The sequence below is a fragment of the Barbus barbus genome, assembly GCF_936440315.1.
Source record: "Barbus barbus genome assembly, chromosome: 3".
In the NCBI taxonomy this organism is placed as follows: domain Eukaryota; kingdom Metazoa; phylum Chordata; class Actinopteri; order Cypriniformes; family Cyprinidae; genus Barbus; species Barbus barbus.
The window spans coordinates 12088412-12111711 of record NC_136731.1 but is presented as its reverse complement, the minus strand read 5'-3'; the positions used below and the strand labels follow the sequence as shown (position 1 = coordinate 12111711).

Below are 23300 nucleotides of genomic sequence, written 5' to 3'. Positions count from 1 at the left end.
GCTGACTTCAACCTAATTAAATTACAGTTACCTATGAAACTGTTAAAGATTACAAAGATTTTTAAAGATTTAAAGATTACATCTGAATATTTTCACACACACCCACATATTAAAATATGAGAAACCAATGTTTCTGGTGTTTAGGACACAGAATAGGGCACTTGCTTATTTGATAACTGTTTTATTATCTATTTGGGTTTACGTGCATGCTTTATTTATTTATTTAAGATTTGCTCTTAGATGCCAGTGTTTCCTGTCATAGCTATGCAAAGATTTGATTTCAAAAACAGTATCATAGCTATTAAACTATTTCTTGTTATGATGTTAAATCTGTATTTAACCTCAGAACGATCTCAAAGTGAAAATAGGTGCTAAAGTCTGATTTTGAGGTAGCTGTGCTTTGACAGTGTTAACCCTGCCTGGTTTAAATGTTTCAAAATTATTATAAGTTGAAAATATTTGTTTGAAATTTAGAAATGTAATCAAATGTAATCAGTTACATTACTTTAATAAAGAAATTGAAATAGTTATGTAGGCCTACTTATTACATTTTAAATAGGGTAATTTGTAACATATTATATTTCTAAAGTAACTTTCCCAACACTGATAGCCTATAGCCTGTAATATAATATAATATAATATAATATAATATAATATAATATAATATAATATAATATAATATAATATAATATAATATAATATAATATAATATAATATAATATAATATAATAATACACAAAAACACCAGCAGGGGTCGCAGGTTCGTCCAGCTAACCAAAACAAACACACGCCCTTGCAGCAGACGTTTTAATCCATCCCAGATCGAGTGAACGTAGACGTGTATCATCGTCTCTCTCGGGTCGAGGTTTGATTGCTACAGTCTGACGCGTCTGTAAGGGTTATTTTCGCTCTGCTTCCCTGATGTGCTGCTGTCACTGGATTATAAACACAGACATGATCACATCTTCGGACGGGATCGATTGTGGACGCACACGTGAATATATAACGTGCTGGACGAGAGTCTGCGTGTAGTTTCGGCGAGATAATGAAGATGTGTAATGGTAAGATCGCGCTCACGCCCATCATCCTCATCTCTTTTCGGTGTGTGTCGTTGCTATAAGCCGCATCCCTGTCTCAAGACACAGACGAGTATCATAGCAACCGCAAATCTTCTGTGTCAGTGATGTCCGGTGTCTTTCATCGTCCGTGGATGCTTTATAATGTCTTTTAATTCCTGATGCTGTGTCATGAGATTGAGATGCTGCTGATAGTTGACTGACAGCTGTTAAATGAGTTACGAAGAGCAAGGTGAAGGCATCAGCTGGTAATATCATGGTATTGGATGGTTATCGTATTCATATATTGCATGCCACTTAAAAACACTAGGAAGAACAGTAGGTAAATTACTCTGCTGTTACCATGTTATTTGTGCTTAAACCGTGGTGTTATTAGCATGTTACATGTTTTGAATGTTTTGATACCATGTCCAAAGCCACGATAGTACTTTTTTTAGTGATTTATTTGAGATATTTATATATATATATATATATATATATATATAATAATGCCATTTTCATCAGGAAACATATTTTGGATTTTAGATGATTGAGCTGTATGGTAACTATATTTGTCATAATAACCATAGTTTTCAAATTACCATCGATTCCACAGAGATTGTTACAGTAAAATTGTGGTAACTTGCTCTCAGCCACCTGTTATCACCAAAACAGCAGTGAAAAATAATGACAGAAAGATTTTTTGAGGTTTTTTTTTACATAATATCCGAAGCAATGAGCAGAGTCCCTAACATAAAGCCTTGTGTCTGTTTTGTGTGTGTAGACCTTAGAGAATATGTTTGCATGAGATGTGTTGGATAAATGTTCTAGGATTGTAATTCTTCTCAGTGCTCTAAAAATAGAAAAGATCTTATCTGCATTGCAAACACAAGATACAAGGCCAGGGTGTTTGGTGATATGCTAAAAACCTGTTTCAACAGTTGTTTGTGTATGTTTCTATGTTTCAAACAATGCAAAGCATTGAATGCCAAGATACGCTTAGTTAAGTTTTAGACATACTCAGTGCTCTTTACATATCAGATGACAATTCAAATACATTTGCTCGGTTTTGAGGGATGGTAATGTAACATTCATATTTAAGTTTTGAGTCAGCTCTTAATATGTAGATAATATAAATAATTGTACATACATATTGCCAGTTATTGCAGCTAATCTGTGTACAAAAAAAAATGTAAACTAAGGAAGTTAAAGAAAGCATTTTCATTACGAAGCAACAAGATTTGAGTCCATATTACTGCATATTGTTATTATGTACATTACTGCACCTATTGCACAATATTCATAGCTTTTATATTCAGTTACTATGTAAAAAAAAATAAAACTTTTTTCACTAAGCAAAATCATACAGTCATCTTTCAGCTGGAAGATCTGCTCTTTGACATGTAAACTAAGCTTAATATTTGGCCTCTATAGGTGCTATAAGGATTTATGGAGCAGATGTTTCGGTTTCACTTTATTTTACAGTATGTGTACCTACCTAAGAAAGGATGGGTAATATAAGGTAACTACTTGGGGTAGGGTTAGGTTTAGGGGTAGGTTCAGGGTAAGTACCTAGTTTTACCTAGTTATTGTAATTACTAAAATAAGAACATAGTATGTACGTGAGTAACAGGACTGTAAAATAAAGTGCTACTGATGTTTCATGTTGCAGCTGATAATACATCATGTACATTATGACTACATTGATCAGTCAGGGTGTCGATGTTGCAAGATGTGATTCAGCTGTAAAGCAGCTCTACAGAAGACAATAGTGAAGTCACTGAGCCTAATTCGATTCAAGTTCATTGTGTCAATGGTATCAATGTGGTAATATCAATCAATTTTTTAGTAAGTTAGGTGACCTTCAGTCAGGGTATGACTACATTGATATAGTCATGATGCACAATGCAAAAGAACTACCACTTTTTTCTTCATCTACCTCTCTTTCTTTCTCATTCAGTTCATTTCAGGTACAATTAAAATATAATAATATAGTATTGATAAAGTTAAGGATGCATTTCATCATAGAATAACAGGCAGTTAATTTCTGTGAATGTTAGACCGCTGATGGCCACAGGGTTGGATAATGACTGATAGTCAAGTGAAGTCAAGTCACCATTATTTGTATACAATACAGGTTGTCAAAGCAGGTTCACAGTGATAAACAGGAAAATAACAGACACAATTAAGGAAACTCAGCTATGGAGACTAGACAATAGTTCTAGACAATAGAGCTCATAAAAAAACAAAAGTGTCATTATTTAAGTCAGATCAAGACAGTTAAAAGTTGTTCAGTTCAGATCAGTAACAGTGTTGATTTCTTCACATTTTAAAGCAAGTCCAGTTCGGCTCAGTTTTACAAAATGCAGCAATGTTATTCTTCAGCTTTAGTGAGTTCAGTGTTGATTCAACTCAGTTCAATAACAGTGTCGATGTTGCAAGATGTGATTCAGCTGTAAAGCAGATCTACAGACGACAATAGTGAAGTCACTGAGCCTAATTCGATTCAAGTTCATTGTGTCAAAGGTATCAATGTGGTAATATCAATACATTTTTTAGTAAGTTAGGTGACCTTCAGCCCCCAACTAATCGAGCCATGGGCGACAGTGGAACCCAAACTCCATGAGGTGACAGAAATGGGGGGGAAAAAAATCTTGGGAGAAAACAGGTTCATTTGGGGATCCAGTTCTCCTCTGGCCTAAGCAAACAAACACGGTTTGATATTGATTGAGGTAGTAGGTAGTAGATGACTGATTGGGTCCCATCTTGTCCTGGCTTGATGCGTTCATAGCTGGCCATAAGGATCTGTGCCGAGGGCTCGTCTAATCGCAGAGGTGTTTGCTTAGGCTCTGCCCCAAAGGCCTCATCTCATTTAGGTTTCTGCTGGCTGTGAAGGGCTATGTTGTGGTCGTTTCTGGATGCAGGTACACCATCTGGTCTAGATACAGACCGGATTCGGTTAACTACGGTAACCTTGGGATAAGGATGAGACAGACAGTGTAAGTGAAGATGCCATTCTGCTTATGATGTAACAAGCACATTGGGAGTTTAGGGGGAGTGTTCCCGCTTCTGGTTGCCAGTTACCTGTATCACACACACATTCTGTAGAGATTTATGTCTCTCTCTCTCACACACACACACACACATACAAACGCAGAGCTCATTAAAGTTGCATGAGTGTTGTCTGTATGTTTGTATGTGTTGAGTGGCAGAACTAAAACAGAGCTCTCAGCAGCCTGAACGCATTAACCTGCCTTGTGTAAGACATCAGAACAAACAGCCTGAGCGGCGCTGAGTGCACATCTGAACACACTGAAGGAGCACCGAGCACTCTGTAGACTGTGACCAGTTGCTCTGCATGCGGCTCACAGGCTGCTCTGTTATTGCTCAGGAGACTTCTCAGTTACTGAGTCAATTGTTGACATGCAATACGAATACAGAGCTAATGTGGGTCAAATAATTTGTTCTTGGGAGCATTAGATGAGAAATGCTTGAGTGATTTATATGCATTGATTTTTCTGTATGTCATGTACAGTTACTGTTGTTGATTTTTCCATTGTTGATGGAGTATCAAGAAGCGTTTTGAACTATATAATATGTAGAATGAAGTGTGGTAACACATGAAATCGTCTGTGATCTTCAGTAAAGATGATATAAACTGGAATATAGTGTTGTGTGTCTGTGCCATCCACAGGCTTCTGAAGTGTGATCCATGACGCCATGCTAAGACACGGTTGCAGGTGGAGACTAAATGTGGCCATGGTCTCAACGTAAGTGCTAAAATTGTGTTTCTGGACTTGTATTGATTCCAGTTATCTTTAGGGAATTGATCCACTAACCTGCTCTTTTTTTCACATTCATTATGCTCAGCTCTGGTGCGGTTTCACACCATACATGAGTTCCAGACAGATTTGTGTGTTTCACTTTCATCATTCAATGCAGTATAAGCAGCCGGGTTCATAAAGTATGATTTGAGTTTTAAAAGTAAATGCACAAAACCCTGGAAATGTTTCTAGGAATGCTATAAATAATCACCTGGAACCAGCTCAAAATCTCTTGCTTTCATACATGGTCTCTGAACCTGGCGATCACAGAAACAACACCATTTTTATGAGAAGTACAGCGAATAAGAAAAGCTCAGGGGTTGACAGCAGTCTCAGTCTCCACTGGGCTAGAGTAAAATAACGGGATTACAAAATATATTGCAAGATATGTAAACTACCTTATTAAATAACTCCCACTCGACCAAGTGGGACACTTGCAAAGGCAAAGTTTGCCTTTGTCTCATTACAGTAACAGAGGGATTTATGACAAAATAGCTGTAATGGAGAAACTCTTTAGAGAGGACATGATCTAATACCGGACAGAGAGCTACTTATTCAACTGTGATATACAGCATATCAATATTTAAATGCTCTTTATGTATGTGAAAGAGAGTGAGCCGTGTGTGTGTGTGACTCAGCATGTGTGTCACATGTAGTGTTAAAGTAACTCTCACTATATGCTCATAACACTCATTGCATTCAAGTCTGTGGGAAAACACATTCTGTAAGATATGTAAGCAGAAATGTGAAGCTCATTTTTGCTTAATTTTTCTGTATGTGTGTATTATGAGCTGTCTAAATTAAAGGCTTTGACAGTAGAGCTAGTGGTCTAGGTGGAGGCTGTTTGTTCTGTGTAAACAGTGATTTACGGATACTGTAGTTGCGTCATGTTTCTTTCTGGAAACACTACAACATTATCAGAGCATGAGTGAGCAAAAATAACCAGCACCTGAGTTAAAATATTGGATATAACTGTAGATAACAGGGTTTGTGTGTGATTTTTATCACATTAATCTCATGTTTACATGTCTAATGTTTAAATGTTAGGGTTATGCTTTTGACACGGTGTTATAATTGCATATTTGTTTATTTACCATCCACTGTAAGTGTTTTTCCATAAACGCATTTGATATGGCCGTACATGAATCAGGCTCCTTTTAACTAACATTTAAGGAGTGTTTAAACAAATTTTATAGCATGTTAGCATGGGATCAGTCTGTGGTTAATTCCTCTTAACCCATGGCCTCATGAGGTTCATAAGGTCTCTAGACATGTACACTTAATGAGCTCATTATATAGAGCAGAGCCTTTGAGACACTGAACTCACTCATCTGTGTATAGTTACTGCTGCTTTTCCCATCCTCAATTCATAATTAACAAATATTCATTGTCATTCAGGTCAAAGAGTTGGTTTTAGTTTTGCAGCATATTTGCACAGTCCCCAGTTCTTGTTTTAGTCAAGACATGAATGAAGCTGAACAGTATTATCATGCATCATTATGAAATAAAGTCAAAATACAGAAAAAAAAATTGATAAGTGTATTAAACTAATTCATGGATTCTTTTTCTAGTAATAAATATACACACTAGGAGTAGTCAATGTAAAATCAAAATTGATACCCTTTTCTTCATAAATAAATATCCTAGGCCTTTTATTGTGTATATTAGTCTAGAGATTCTTAGATAGAGAAATAAAATATTTTTGTTATGTAATCTTTCATCAGAATATAATATAATTCTCTGCCTCTGAAACAACTTTTCTGTTCTGGAACTGTAGATACAGATAGCATACATTCAGCTGTTGCTTAATCAGGCATACTGACTTTTTTTGAGGTCAAATGTACACTGTAAAAAAAAAAAAAAGTTGTGCAAACTTAAAAGTTTAAGGCAGCCAGCTTCAGCAGATTTATGAGTTTTCTCAACTTCTTGTTTTAAGTTTATACAACAAAAAGTTGAGAACTCAAAAATCTGCTGAAGCTGATTGCCTTAAACTTTTAAGTTGGCTCAACTTTTTTTTTTACAGTGTACTTTCCAGTCAACCTTTTTCATGACCTTTTCTCCATAATATGTATGACACTGTAATATGACACTGTTTAGCCTTTTTTTTTTTTAAGAGCATTTTCCTCTTGTAACATTATTTTCATAACAACTATTTTTTGTCCTAAAACTTTTCTGTGCTATTACTGAACTCACTTTTATTGTCATTACAGCATTTACAAGCAAATGATGTGTGAAAATCTTGGGTGTGCGGTCCAGTCATCACAGCTGTACAAATAAATAATAAAGCTTAAATACACTTAACACAATACAATAGACAGAGGAACGATATATAATACAATAAAAACAAAACAAACTGACAGTATACAACATATAATGATATATGTGGGAAAAAGATGAAAAGGAGTCTTCAATAAAAGTTTAATCAGTATGTTTCATTTTTACATAAATATATCTGCTATGCTGAATGATGATGGAACATTATTTCACCTTACTTACTATGTATATAAAAAACACTTTTGTAAATTTAATGTGATGTGGACATCAAAATGGGATGTCTTGTCTTTGTCTTTGGCCCACATATATCACAATACACATAGAGATTGACAAAAAGGTCAGTAGCATTGATATGCACAGTATACATATAGTGTGCAGTGTTATGTGGCATGTGCTGTTGTTAGGTGTGTAGTGTTGTCTGCATTGGCTCTGTTGTGCTTTATCACCAGTCTGATAGCCTGAGGGAAGAAGCTGTCCATGATATATGCCTGGATGTTTTACTTTTGAGTCATTTTGTAATGTTCATTATTCTCAGTAGTGATTGCAATTACAATTGCAATACAGTTTTTTTTTAAATAATGAGAGTAAAGTACAGGCAGTGCAACAAATACTACAATGATGCAAAACACTTTACTGGTTGAATAATATATAATTATTTTGTCAGTAATTATTACAATAATGACAGTGAGAAAGTGCTAATTTCATATAAAAATAATGTGATAATGCAAGAAAAATAATTAATTAATAAATAGCAAAACCAACCTAATAGGACTTAAAATACGCTTCATTAATGTTTTGTCAATTATATAATTCATATAATTTCTAGACCACAAAAATGACTGTCTAACTTTCCCTGTCTTGACCGAAACCTTCACTGTGGTCACGGCTTTTACTTTACTGAGGGAAGCAGGGGGGGGTTTGGCTTTATAGGCTGTAAACTCATTTGCCTTTAAGCCAGAGGACCGTTAGGGTTTGCAGATTTGAGACTGAAAATTTGACTATATACTGTGCGGTGTCCTCAAAAATGCAAATGTAGGTGGTTTTGTCTGTAGCACACTGTTTTTTGGTACTTATTAAAGGTATATATGTGTTTTCGTGCATGTTGTGTGTATGTATTTCTGGCACTGTGAAGCAGAGCAGGTGTGTTTTATTACATAATTCAAACAGTTATATCAGAGCTAAAGTGGGCAGAGAGCGCTGCTGCACCTGGCCTTCCGCTCTGCATCTGTCTCACTCTCTCTTTCTCTCTGTTTCGGTTCTGCTCAGAATAGTCATCTGATTATGTTCAAACTTCAAATCTGTTTACACGCTTTTAGATCCCTGCATTTTGTGTTTGTCTGCATCATATTTTGTGTGATTTCATAGCAGTGATGTGTCTTTGTGCTAGTTCTGATAACAGAGCAGTTAACCTCTAGCCAAACTCTGCTGATACAAGCAATTATTTTAGACATTTCTGAGCACCCAACCCAACCCAAGCAAATATTCCAAGTCTTCCCAAGACAAACTATAGTTTTGTGTGAGGAACAGACCTAAAGTGATTACTGTTTCCATTTGCTGTAATGCTCAAATCACAATCACATTAGGTTTGTTGGACTTTGCCTGGATTTAACCGATTGGTGAGATTTGCTGCTTGGAAACACAAGAATGTCTGAGCTATGTGGTAAACAGTCTCATTGGCTGTAACAATGAACATATGAATGTTTGGAAATGGCCTTTCTGAATGGGCTTGTTATGGCATTGCACCACTAATGAGGCTAAAATTAATATCATTGTATTCACACAGACCAGAGTAATGTCGTCATACCCAAAACCGTGTGACCCGGCCTGAACCTAAAACACTCACTCTCTGTATAATTCATAACTGTGCCTTTATTATGCACAATACAATAAGATGATTGTTCTCCTGTTTTGTTGATGCAGGAAAATCCAAAGTATAAGATGTAAAGGCCGTGCAACTTTTCTGGAAAGGGGGTGGAGACAATAGCTCATTTGCATTTAAAGAGACAAACATGAAAATAGCTTGTTTTGCTTCCACCCAAAAAGGGGCATTTAGGGCATGGTATAATAAATTATCTGTGGGTTATTTTTAGCTGAAACTTTTTCATGTCGAAAGGGGTATATTAGGTCACCTTCAAGTTTCACACTGTTCCTCGCATAAATATTATCATATGGCTTCAGAAAACTTGGAATGCTATGAGTTTGTAATACTTTTGTAATGTTTTTGGTCAACGTTTGTAATAAATACCTTTTATCTGCCTGTTACATGTTTTCTGTAGATTTACTACAGACCCTGTGTGTCTGGCAAGATGACATTTTGGTTCAGCTCATTCTCAGTTGCTCGCCTATGGCTGTCAGACAAAGGTGCTTAGCATCTCCTCACTAATCTGAGTCTAGCTGATGCTTGATACATCAGCGCTGCCTGTAAATCCTCAACATCTCCTTTATTCTGAGCATGAGATGAGATTTATGGGAGATGAGCAAGTACTCATTCAGTTTCTTCACATCTGCTGTGCTCTCTCTTACTGAAGCATCTGGATATGTGATGTGATTGTGAGTACTAAAGATAAAAATAAAAAAATCATTCAAGTACAAATAAAATTATTATATTATACAATTATTTTCCAAACATTGATGTAGCCACACCTTTGGTTGTCAATTTATTCATGTGAATTGTCATTTTTTTTGTTCAAGGTTTTTGTATTTATTTGTTTTCACATTATACAGACTAGAAAAACACAAGTAACTAACCCCCCTTCCCCAAACACCAGACCTAAAGACAATATATATAATCAATCGTCCATAAAGAAAAAATAAAATACATGAAGTAAAGATGTAATTCAGGTTCCCTTTCTTTTACATTGCTATATTGTGTGCTTCCATTTCCTCCACCCTTAAAAAAGGCTGCCAGATATTATAGAATGTTCCAACAGACCCTCTGATTGTATGTCTGATTTTCTCCAACTTAAGATGACCCATGACTTCTCTTATCCAGTGGTTATGTGTCAGTGGAATAGGGTCCTTCCATTTAAACAATATCAGTCTCCTAGCCAAAAGAGAGCCAAAGGCCAACATGTTGATTTCTCTTGTGTTGAGAAGAGTGTTTTCAGGGGCCACACCAAACAATGCAAGAAATGGGGATGGTTCTACTACCTCTCCAAATATCCCAGAAAAGGTCTCAAAAAAATTAATTCAGAGCATGTAAAGCTTTGGACATGTCCAGAACATGTGCAGCAAAGTGGCGGGAGCCTGCCTACATCGATCCCATATGGGGTCTATGTCAGCCTTAATCTTAGAAAGTCTGACCTTAGACCAGTGCAGACGATGAACAATTTTGAATTGTATTACAGCATGTCTAAGGCATATAGATGATGAAAAAATTCCTCGTATTATTTTGTGCCAAATTTCCTCTGAGATTGGTTCATTTAAATCTGTCTCCCATTTATTTTTAAGTAGGTCTAAGGGTGTTGATACGTACATGTTGAGTAGTTCGTAAATCTTACTTATAGTCTGTTTTTTGACTGATTTACATTCAAAGATTGAGTCTATTAATGAAATTGAAGGGCATGATGGAAAATCGTTAGAATTCAATGCTACAAAATTCCGGAGCTGCAAGTACCTATAGAACTGCGCTTTGGGTATGTCATATTTCTGTACCAGCTGTTCAAAGGAGGCGAAGTTTCCATCCATATAAAGATCAGACAGTGAGATCACACCCTTTCTAGCCCAGGCATCAAAAGCTTTGTCCATCATTGACCCAACTGAAGCCCCCTCCAGAATTAACCATGCAGGGGCAGAAGTGTCATTATTTATCCAGTATAACAATGCTCTTATGTTGGCTGCCCAATAGTAATACATGAAGTTTGGGAGTGCCATCCCTCCCTTTGCACGAGGCCTCTGCAGTATACTTCTTTTTATCCTTGGTGTTTTTTTTGCTCCAAATAAAGGCCGATATCTGATTATTTAGTTTGAAGAAGAAAGATTTTGTTAAAAAAAATGGAAGACACTGAAAAATATACAAAAACTTGGGCAGAACATTCATCCTTACCGTATTAATTCTTCCACCCAATGACAGAGGCAGGTGGTCCCAGCGTTCAAGCTCTTGCTTCAAATTGGATAAGAGAGGCTGATAATTGGCCACATATAAATCTTTATAGTTCTTTATGTGTAACCCAAACTCCAAGGTACTTGAATTTCTTAGGGCTAATTTTAAAGGGAACTGAACCTAAAGATGATAGACTGACCCCGTCACCAACAGGCATTAATTGACTCTTCTGAATATTGACTTTGTAGCCAGATATTTTGCCAAATTCTGTAAGTGTCACAGAATAGCCCGTCTCCACCTTCACTGATCACTTCCACCTGCACCTCATCTAATCATGCGCACCTGATCATCGTCACCATCATCATCCTGCACACTAGAAATACACGCACCTCCAGTCACTCTGGGTCCAATCTTGAAGTAACATGCTGCAAGCTGTTGTGACTACAAGGACCGACATCGTACGAAGCTATTGGCTGAGTATACTACCTGAAATTCCCTACCTGTTATACTTACCTTCTGCCCTGTTCCTCGTCATCCTCTTCGCTCACAGAATCCAGCTCCTGGGTGAACACCGTCTTTCCCCAAGTTCTCTGGGACTCCAGTTATCCACGGATCTGCAAAGAAAAGAGAGACTGTTGGAAACCTGACTATCTATTCCCAAATTCACGAAGAATCACTACTCACCTATTTCCACGTCGTCCACCTTTGCTGTGTGTTCCTCAACTCTGTGAATAAACCCTTTCACTTGAATCACTTACCTTTGTGTCTGACAGTTCCATATAAAAGTTTGATCCAAGATATAAACTTGTGGCCAAATCCAAACCTCTGTAGTGTGTCGAAAAGATAGCCCCACTCCACCCGGTCAAACGCCTTTTCAGCATCCAGTGAAAGCACTACCTCTAGTGTACCGGGTGGGGAGGGTCCGTAAAGAATATTCAAAAGACGTCTAATGTTAGAAAAAGAGTAACAGTTCTTAATAAAACCTGTTTTGTCAGGGGATATAACAGAGGGTAGAGCCCCTTCCAAACGACGGACAAGGACCTTAGCCAGAACTTTGGCATCTGTGTTAAGAAGGGAGATCGGACGGAATGAGCTGCATTCAAGAGGGTTCTTATCTGTTTTGAGGATTAAAGAAATAACTGCCTGACGCATGGTTGATTGGATTGGATTGGATTCAATTTATTGTCATTGCACATGTAGGTACAAGGCAACGAAATGCAATAAAGAAGAAGAATACAGCACAACATGAGGAAAGAGAGGAGAAAAAAATAGTCCTCACACTACGCTCCTGAAAGAGAGTGCAGTGTGAGAACAGACAAAAACCTCAGCATAGAGCACAGTCAACACAGGAACATAACTTGCATAGTAATCCAGTTCAGACGAAACAGCCATCCGGCCTGCAGCCATTACAGCGCGAACACAGACCCGTTATCAACTGACGGGATGAAGCGACGAAGGCGTGGGATGGGGGTAGGGAGGTGGATGACAATCTGTATATATGAGCGTATGAGTGTGTGTATGTGTAAGTTCGTGTGAGTTCGTATGCCTTGAAATCCGTTGCGCCAGTACTCCAAACCAGTTGTCTCAGTTCGCAGGTTGTGGTGCGACATAGCAATTGCCATGGAAACGACCTTGGCCAGAGCCCAAGCGCCCGATAATAACAAGGTGTTTGATGGGGGAGGGAAGAAAGAGCGTCTCCCTGCAGTATTCACAGGAGAGTTGATACCAGAGCGGCCTTGCCAAGCCGTTCTGTTTTGGGAAGCCGGAAAGAGATAAGATTGTTTTGTCTTTGGGCGAACAGCTGTCTTCTGGTTTCACAGCTATTCTCATTGTCCATTCTGATCTCCTTGTCCATCAATTTTCCTTTCCAAAGCCGAGAGCTTAGCCGTGATCGAATCCATATTGCGGTTAATCGTCTCTGTTTCAGAGCCGACCGCTCTGCCAACAGCCTCAATCATGACGGGCAGCCTTGAGAGGTTTTGGATAGCCAATCCCGTCTCCTTAATTTTCCGATAGTTTTGGGCAACACCTAATCCAAACAGCAGAAACCCAGTTATCATGGTTCCGAATAAGAAGATGTCTTCAATGTCCTCCACGGAGAGAGCCGCCAGACACACGACCCGCCATCTCTCCCATGCGTCCATCGTGTAGCCAGCAGCAAACGTCCCAGCAAGACATTCCGGTTCTCCAGATCCCGATCTTCTAGTCGAGAAGATGGTGTCAATTGCGTTAAGAGACCATAATTTCGGTTTTGTAAATAGTGCAGCGAGAGTCTCTTAAGAAGGACAAGACAATACGAGAGAGCAAGCAGGGAAGTTCAGGATAGGGAGGGTAGAAAAATGCGACCGCCTTCGAACAGAGCCAAACGAGAAGATCGATTGTAAGGGATTTCACTGAAAGTGATTCTTCAAAGATTGATAACAATAAAGGAGAGAGCTGATTTGAAAAGAATACGGGGTTGTCCCAGTTTGGTGCATAAATGTTAGCCAAGATGACTGGTAAAGAATAAAGCTGCCCCACCACAATAACATAACGCCCTAATGGGTCTGCCTCTACACTAGTCATAGTAAATGGTGTGTTTTTATTAATAAGTATGGCTACCCCTCTAGCTTTCAAATGAAAATTGGAGTGATATATCTGTCCTGTCCAACACCCTCTAAGTCGAAAATGATCCGTTGTACGTAGATGGGTCTCTTGGAGGTATGCGATATCTACATTAAGTTGTTTTAAATGTGCAAGTACCTTTTTACGTTTCACTGGGTGGTTAAGTGATTTAACATTCCAACTCATGAAGTTGACTGAGCAGCCCTCCATCCCTCTGGAAGTATTAGTGTTACTCATGTTAAGGAGAAATAATGTATATGAAACCTATAAACGTCACAACATGACATCAAATTAAAATTAAAATGGACATCTGTCATAATAAGTCTGGTAGTTAAACAAAAATGATAATCCCCCCCTTTAACACCCGCAAGAACAAGGTGAGCACAATACCCCTCCAAAACAAATCCACACACTAAGTGTTTGTGTTAGGGAACTCTTAAGAGACAACAGCAGACTCCCACCAAACCCTCCATGTTAAGGTAACTCAAACCGCGCATTACGCTATTATAACATAAACTCTGCTGTTTAAGACAGTAGTAATAATAAGAATTTTTTTTTTATAAAAGAGCGTGATGACAATGGCAAAAACAATGACAATATTATACAATATTATAATATATATATATATATATATATACAGTATATATATATATATATATATATATATATATATATATATATATATATATATATATATATATATATATATATATTATATAATATAATATCTTCTCTGGGCTATCCAGCGAGGGTGTGGTCGTTCGCGATCGGGTGACGGTGGAACTCGAAGTCGAGGCAGTGTTGGGCCTAGCACCAGATGATGCGTCGTATTTATATTTGCGTAGTTTTTCCGCCATTGGCCCACATATCAACTATTTGCTTGTTTTAGAAACGCATTCAAAACAGATTCCACCCAATGTGTGTTACAGGACGCTTATTTACTTTATAAAACAGGAATTCGTTGGGAGCCCAAGCTAGGCACGTCTTACTCCATTGCCACGCAATCGGAACCCTCCCTGTGAATTGTAATTTTAAATACTTTTTCTGTTTACCCATCTTGAATGTTTATTAGTACTATATATTATAAAACTATAGTGCTTGTTCTCACATGTTCTTGAACAAGTTCACTAAAATGGTTAAAAGTAGTTGTTTCTTTTAAATTGTTTTTGATGTAACCAGCTCTCACAGTAACACGTACCTCTGTTGGGTAATTTTATAATATATATGCTACTCAAACATGCTGATATCTTGCTGACCAAAAACTGAAATCTAGTCTCTGTGGAGGAATATTGGATCCAGTATCCTTAACAAAAGCACATCTAAAGACATCCATTTTGTCAGGTATCCAAAACTTACAGCAGATTTTTGTCTGTTCCCTAAAACCAGTTAACAAAAAAACAGATTTTGTCTGGTACCAAAAACTAAAAGTCTTCAGCCTGGGAGGTCTAAAACGGAAGCCGTGAAAAAGCAAGAAGCAGTAGACAAAGTAGTGATAAAAAACGAACAGTGTTTATTGAGTAATCTTAGTTGCATATGTTTTAGTGCTTACTTCATCCCTACTTTGTCAGGATTTTGTCTCTACTGGACTTTGTCCTGTAGTCTGTCTGACCAGCATAAATCACTTGCTATCATACTTGCTAAGTCATGACATTTCAAATACTGTTTGTGGTTCCAGGTCCAAGCATCTAGTCAATTTAAAGTCAGAATGCAGTCTTAATACCCGTTCATGAGCACTATTTACAGAGGCTCATGAGATTTACAGAGATGGGCAGAGGCTCTCCAATCTGTGAAAGAGTGCGTAAAAAGATTGTGGAATACTTTTAAAACAATGTTCCTAAACGTCGAATTGCAAAGGCTTTTCAAATCTCATCATCTACAGTGCATAACATCATCAAAAGATTCCGAAAAACTGGAGAAATCTCTGTGTGTGAGGAACAAGGCTGAAGACCTTTGTTGGATGCCCGTGGTCTTCGGGCCCTCAGACGAAACTGCATCACTCATCGGCATGATTCTGTCATTGACATTACTAAATGAGCCCAGGAATACTTCCAGAAACCACTGTCAGTAAACATAATCCGCCGTGCCATTTGCAGATGCCAACTAAAGCTCTATCATGCAAAAAGAAATCCACATGCGAACATGGTCCAGAAGTGCCGCGGTGTCCTGTGGGCCAAGGATCATTTAAAATGGACTGTTTCAAAGTGGAAAAGTGTTCTATGGTCAGACGAGTCCAAATTTGACATTCTTGTTGGAAATCACAGACGCTGTGTCCTCCGGGCTAAAGAGGAGGGAAACCTTCCAGCGTGTTATCAGTGTTCAGTTCAAAAGCCAGCATCTCTGATGGTATGGGGGTGCACAAGTGTATATGGTATGGGCAGCTTGCATGTTTTGGAAGGCACTATGAATGCTGAAAGGTATATAATATAAAGGTTTTAGAGCAACACATGCTCCCCTCCAGACGATATCTTTTTCAGGGAATGCCTTGTGTATTTCAGCAGGACAATGCAAAACCATATACTGCAGCTATTACAACAGCATGGCATCGTAGTAGAAGAGTCCGGGTGCTGAATTGGCCTGCCTGCAGTCCGGATCTTTCACCTATAGAGAACATTCATTAATCATTAAATGAAAAATACGTCAAAGACGACCACGAACTCTTCAGCAGATGGAAACATATATCAGGCAAGAAGGGGGACCAAATTCCAACACAGAAACTCGATGCCCAGACATCTTCAAACTGTTTTGAAAAGAAGAGAAGATCCTACACCGTGGTAAACATGACCCCATCCCAACTATTTTGAGACCTGTAGCAGGCATCAAATTTGAAATGAGCTCATTTTGTGCATACAAATCTCAGCTTAAACATTTGTTATGTTATCTATGTTCTATTGTGAACAAAATATTGGCTCATGTGATTTGGAAGTCTTTCAGGTTTCATTTTATTCAAATTTAAAAAACAAATTCGGGTTGTATTTAGAATACACTTTTATGTATACCGGCTTTAAGCTATACTTATCCAGATTAGAAAAAGGTTAAGATCATAAATTTTTTGAGGAATACTCACACATATTAGCACCATTTGTTGTTTGCTTTTGGGATCTTTTTTTTATTTGCTTTAGCCTAGATATCAGATTTAACTGGATAAACATATGGATAAATATTTTCAGACATATGTTCATGTCTTTTAAATTTTTTGTGTTGTATGTGTTGTCTGTGTTATATGAAGCAGGTTATGTTAGCCACCTGTCAGTTTTTCTATATTTACAATATTATTTATATCTGGTTACTCTAGTTTTCACTCTCATTTCTCCTTCAGTATCTCTTCTGTTATCCAGGGAATTCAAATTCTTTTTAAAGTTTTCTCTTTATATCAATCTTAAGAAAAAAGTAAATTCATATTGACGAACTTTCTAAAGAAATGTTTTGGGGAATAAAAAAATTTCTTCCCTTCATTCTTAAGTTAGCAAATAGGAAGAAAATAGTAGTAGGAGGAATTTTATTCCTAAGTTTTGTAAATCCGACCCCTGGTCTCTCCTTCGGCGGTCAGACGCGTGATTTACGGATTGATTGAGCTTGAGTTTCCATTATGAAGATTGCTTTTAAAATCCCTCACACTTTCATCCTGGGAAACACCAAGAGAATAAAAGGTCTGTGAGCTGAGCTCATGATTAAAATCAGGGTGTTCCCTCTGTAGGTCATAGAATCTTAATAAGACCCCAGTCTATTTCTAGGATAACAATGATAACTCAGTCACGTCATCACCGTTCTAGCAATAATTAGTGCCATTATCTAGGTTCGGAACATCTTCTACTGCTACTTGGTTTGAGTCTTTAAAGATCTGGTTTTGACTATTCATTTAGTTCTAACTGGAAAGCAGAAAATCAGATTTAGTCCATCCATCTGTAACACTTTAGTTTAGGGACAAATTCTCTCTATCAGCAAGTTGCTTATTAGCATGCATATTGTTAACATATTGGCTGTTTATTAGTACTTATGATGCACATATTCTGCATGACCATATTTTACATTCCTAATCTTACCCAATACCTAAACTTAACAACTACCTTACTAACAATTAATAAGAAGCAAAGAAGAGTTTATTGAGGTAAAATTCACAGTTAATAGTTAATTAATTGGAAAAATTGGTCCTCAAACTAAAGTGTGACCTTTTTCTCATATTTGTGTGTTAAGTCAGTCTTGTTTCACATTGAGTATCGCTTTGTGTCCTGTTTCACATTCCCAAAGAGGCAATATTTCACCTGCTAAAACTGCTGTGTTCCCATAATTTTTGGATAGCTGTTTACCAGCATTCACTCTCAGTGTTTCCATACATGGTTTCATACCATTTCATCCCTGGGTTTCTTCCTGTCAGTGTTGGCATGACAACCAATCCACCTCACGGATGGCAGATGTGTGTCAGGAACTGAATCTTTTTGTTCAGGAGAAATGGTGCACTCTTTATTAACTGCAATTGTTTCGTGTCACTGCTTGTCTGATGGAGGACATGTTGTTTTCATTTCCTGAACAGGCGGCTTAGCGTGGGCTCACAGGAAATAATAAGTGATAAATAAGTGATAAGCAGGAAATATTGAAATCAGTAACAGTAATATTAGACGCCCAACACCTGAGCGCCTGAGTAACATGGCAGCTGAATGAGCTTATTTGCTTATTATTATTCATTATCATTTTATTTGTTAATTTATTATATTATTTAAATGTTATATGCTGTCTTTAAATGTGCTTGGATGTGATAATGTTATTTGCTCTTTTATGTGTTCCAATGACTCGATTAACAATGATAAAAATATGATTTTTCTGCTTATGTGCTTCTCCCCAAATGATGTCGGAAGATCATTTTGTCATTGTGTTTGGTTTAAAGGGTGCATGAACTGAGAAAAACTAAATTCCCTTGGATCTTTTGACATATAAGAGGTCATTGTACTATAAAAACATCCTGTAAGTTTCAGAACTCAAAACTTTTTCGCTAGTCTAAAAACAGCTTGTATTGAAGCCAGTCTGCCAAAACGACAGCTTGTGGAATGTGCAACTCTATGACATAATAGTGTGGTTAAACACTGTCTCTGCAGAAGATCAACGCCTGCCTCTACATCACTGCCTGTTTAGCCCCACCCCAGATTCTACATCACTGCCTGTTTAGCCCGCCCACAATTCTACATCACTGCCTGTTTAGCCCTGCCCACGATTCTACATCACTGCCTGTTTAGCCCCGCCCACCGATTCGCGCATGTCATGTAAATAAAGAGAGAGGTGAACATGCAGATCTATGCATAAAACAATAAAGAAACTCCTAAGACAACAAGATGCTGTGCATTGCCAAGTTGTGGAAAAACACTCTTTGCATTGCCTTCATTCTAATCCCAGTGTTAGGAAAGAGTGGAGGAACTTTATTTTTAATGACGATCCAGACCATGTCAGTAAGAACTCGGTTCTTTGTACACTTCATTTTACTGTGGATTCCTTTACAAACAAGGCACAATTCGACGCAGGGTTTTGAGAAAGATTGAAACTAAAAGACAATGCTGTGCTGACTATATTGAATCCTACAGTAATGTCGCAACAAGTGTGAGGAACTGTTTTATTACATGGTCACCATTGCTTTGTCTGTTATTACAAAGATCGTTTGATTAAGTTATTTATGTGTTTTTGACCTAAATCACAGCACTTTTAGCCAATCGCAGCAGTGGGCATTCTGATGAGGGGGGGTTAAAAACAGGACAGAAAATATCTTATTTCTTATAAATTATGTTTTTTGATGTACAAATCTTGATAACATTATAAGTGGACCTTCGTGAACAGCACAAACAAAAAAAGGCAGTTCGTGACCCCTTTAAGGCGTCGATGCACTAGTTGAAATAATACATAAATAGCTAAGAAGAATAGATTTTTGCAACAAAGCCAGCCATTGATGTTGTGGTTAGCAAGCGCACATAGATTACTCACGACAGGTTGAAGCCAAAAAACAGTTTTTCTTTTTTTTTCTTACTTATTCATTATGCATCTTTCTGTTCTGTGGCATCTTGCCGATTGGATATTCTGTTCACATATTGTATGAACAGTGTGTGTTCTGTATTAAGATGTATCTATTTTTGATCTGCTTTGTTTGGAGATTGAACGCTCCCTGCAGATCTCAGATATTTTCAGCCCCTTCACAAGAACCTCCTGTGACTTGTAGGCTGAATATGGCCATCTCCCACTGTCCTGCATCCTGTTCTTCAGTCCACAGTGTACAGACTACATTAGTGTTTCCTGACTGCTCCATTAGACAGTCTCAGGAACCCCCTCCCTCACACACACGCAGTAACCGTAGGAAGCCCATTGGGAGTCCCATCGTGCATTGCACGCGCCAGTAATTTCATTTATTATGGCATCGTTTCCTGACCAGACTGATCGGAATTTCACAGCCGTATCTTTACTGGTAGTGTTGAAATGGTATGATGTGACTGAAGCTTCATTAGCCAATGAATTAAAGGCAGATTTATCTACAATTTACTGTTTTTAGTTCACTTTCCTGGTGTAATTATACAAAATTGTTTCCTGTTTGCCATACTTTCGTGTGCAGGCTCAAAGTTAATAAAAAGTGAAATATATGTTTGGCAATATATGTTAATAAAGATTTCAACAAAAACAGCAAATAATTAAAGTTAAGAAATGAAATGTTAGCAGTGTGATACATGGAGAAGCTCTGGAGGATGAACTTGACCTTTAACCTCCACTTTCTGGTCAGTAATCCTCCTCACAAGTGGTTGACAGTATACTCTGCAAACTCACATTCAGCACCAACTCCAATCTGATATGCACTTACCACCATCCAGTCAAATCCTGATGAATAAAAATCAAGTTCAGCCCTCCATTATTTCATTGCAAAATATCTTATTTCACATAGAAATGCATCACAGATGTTAAATGGATGGCGTTGAATGCTGTATATCATATTGACTTTAAGTGCATGAATCTCAGATTTCTTGGGTGTTTTTTTTTTTTTTTTTTTTACAGTTCTGAACATTAAAGACAAGATCCAATTAGGAGCCATTCTCTTTTCATCTGGAATATAATTTTCTCTAATCTGTCATTCCAAGTCATGCACACACAGAATTTTCTCCTTATTCCGATCATTCATCTATCCTTGAACTTTTTTGCCTTCTGTTTTTTTTTTGCTCTGTCAGATTTAATCAGTGATAACTAATTAAGCGATATCACTCCATTCATTTGATATTATGCAAAATTTAGATAATCTCTTTCATTTTAGAGGGGTTGAAAGATAGGTCCAACACTCGACTGTCTGTAGTGTGTAAGAAAGAATCATATATTTATGGAAACATCTGCTCACTGTTTATGCTTGTCATTTTATTGATTTAAAAAAGCATGTATTATTTGGGTAATGACACCTGTCGCTTATTAGCATGCCTATTATTAACATATTGGCTGTTTATTACTTATAAAGCACATATTCTGCATGACTATATTCTACATCCCTAATCCTACCTAATATTTAAACTTAACAACTACCTTAGCTATTGAAAAGCAGCAAATTAGGAGTTTAAAGGCTAAAGTTGTACTTAATGTTTTTTTAATAGAGAGATTTTAACCTTAAAATAAAGTGTGACCCAGTCTCTCTATGAGAAATTTAATTACAAGAGCAAGATTCAATTATGTGTTTCTCTGAATATTCAGCATTCAACGGATATATTGTCTGTTTTCTAATTTTGATCAGTGGTGTATATGATTGTATATAAATAGTATTATCAAGTAGAAGATTGCATTTAAATGTATCCTGTAATTTAGATAGCAAGAGTATTGATAAATAACACAACAATCCATGCTTAGATGATTAAATTAAATTTAACAAATGATGTAGAAATTTTGCATCTGAAAATGAAACAACATTTTATCAAACTTTGAATTGCCTTAATCTTTTAAACAGCTGAGAAGATAGTGATCAAACTACTTTTTAAATGCCAACATAGAATTTAAGTTGGTATCATTAAGTACCAACATAGAAGTACCATTTTCTTTTTATTCTCAGAAAGTGATGAAGAAGTCAAATGGTCCAGTAGTGTTGTTTTTCTAGGAAATTTGTGTACCCCCTTGACCACTGCTTCTTGTAAATATTACCATATTGTTCATGTTATTTTTTTGACAGACATCGATGTTGTGATATTCAAATTATGTGTATTTGAATCATAGTTGAATCTACAAAATTGAATCAACAGTTGAATCATAAAGTATTATTTGTTTTTTAGACAGCAAGTATTCAGTGAAGTGACTGATGCCCACGAGTGGGTTATGTCAGTGTTTTTAGTTCTAATATTCCAACCGAAAGCCAGCCAGCCAAATTTTTGACAGATTTTGACAAATTCTTTCAAGCAGAGTTCATTATACTTATTTTACAGAATTAAGGCTGCATCCGAAAACTGAAGCCTTCGGAGGCAGCATTCCAAGGCAGGAATCCAAAGTTAGGTTTAGATAGGTTTATTTGAACAGCGATAGACAGAATAGCAAAAACAAAAATCCAGAAAAATGCATTTCAAAAAAGTTATAAATTGATTTGCATTTGAAAGAGTGAAATAGGTATTTGATCCCCTATCAATCAGCAAAATCTCTGGCTCCCAGGTGTCTTTTATACAGGTAAAGAGCTGAGATTATGAGCAGGCAGTGGGAGTGGGGAAAGGGAGTGCTCCTAATCTCAGTTTGTTTCTTGTATAAAAGACACGTGTCCACAGAAGCAATCAATCAATCAGATTCCAAACTCTCCACCATGGCCAAGACCAAAGAGCTGTCCAAGGATGTCAGGGACAAGATTGTAAACGTACACAAGGCTGGAATGGGCTACAAGACCATCGCCAAGCAGCTTTGTGAGAAGGTGACAACAGTTGGTGCGATTATTCACAAATGGAAGAAGTACAAAATAACTGTCAATCTCCCTCGGACTGGGGATCCATGCAAGATCTCACCTCGTGGAGTTTCAGTGATCATGAGTACGGTGAGGAATCAGCCCAGAAGTACACGGGAGGATCTTATCAATGATCTCAAGGCAGCTAGGACCATGGTCACCAAGAAAACAATTGTTAATGCACTACGCCGTGTAGGACTGAAATCCTGCAGCGCCCGCAAGGTCCCCTTGCTCAAGAAAGCACATGTACAGGCCCGTCTGAAGTTTGCCAATGATTGAGAGGAGAACTGGGTGAAAGTGTTATGGTCAGATGAAACCAAAATCCAGCTCTTTGGTATCAATTCAGCTCGCCACCATTAGGGATGCAGCGATTAACCGGTTCCGCGATTAACCGCGCTTTAAAACGTCACGGTTAATTAATCGTAAAGGTTTCGCAAAACCGAGTGTTTATGTTGCACGCAACTGAACTGTTGCAGCTTGTGCAAAATGAAAACAAAGTCACACTAGTGGTGCACCATCTTAAAATTACGTGCTTATCAGAGACACTGAGGCTACTACACTAATTACATAGTGACAGAGGGACTAAACAG

At 37.5% G+C, this 23300-nt stretch overlaps 1 protein-coding gene across 4 annotated transcripts in view; it reads left to right on the top strand.

The window, feature by feature from the left end:
- Window positions 1–819: 819 nt before the first annotated feature.
- LOC306845029 (testis-expressed protein 2-like) overlaps window positions 820–23300 on the top strand; it is a 46687-nt gene continuing 24206 nt past the window's right edge. Inside the window, exons 1-2 of one of the 4 annotated variants that reach the window (XM_079377534.1) lie at window positions 863–1061; window positions 4750–4825. The gene's annotated coding sequence lies outside the window, so the exon portion shown is untranslated. Of the gene's footprint in view, window positions 1062–4749; window positions 4826–23300 lie in introns of all 4 variants that reach the window. The other 3 variants (XM_079377537.1, XM_079377536.1, XM_079377532.1) reach the window with 3 other exon arrangements.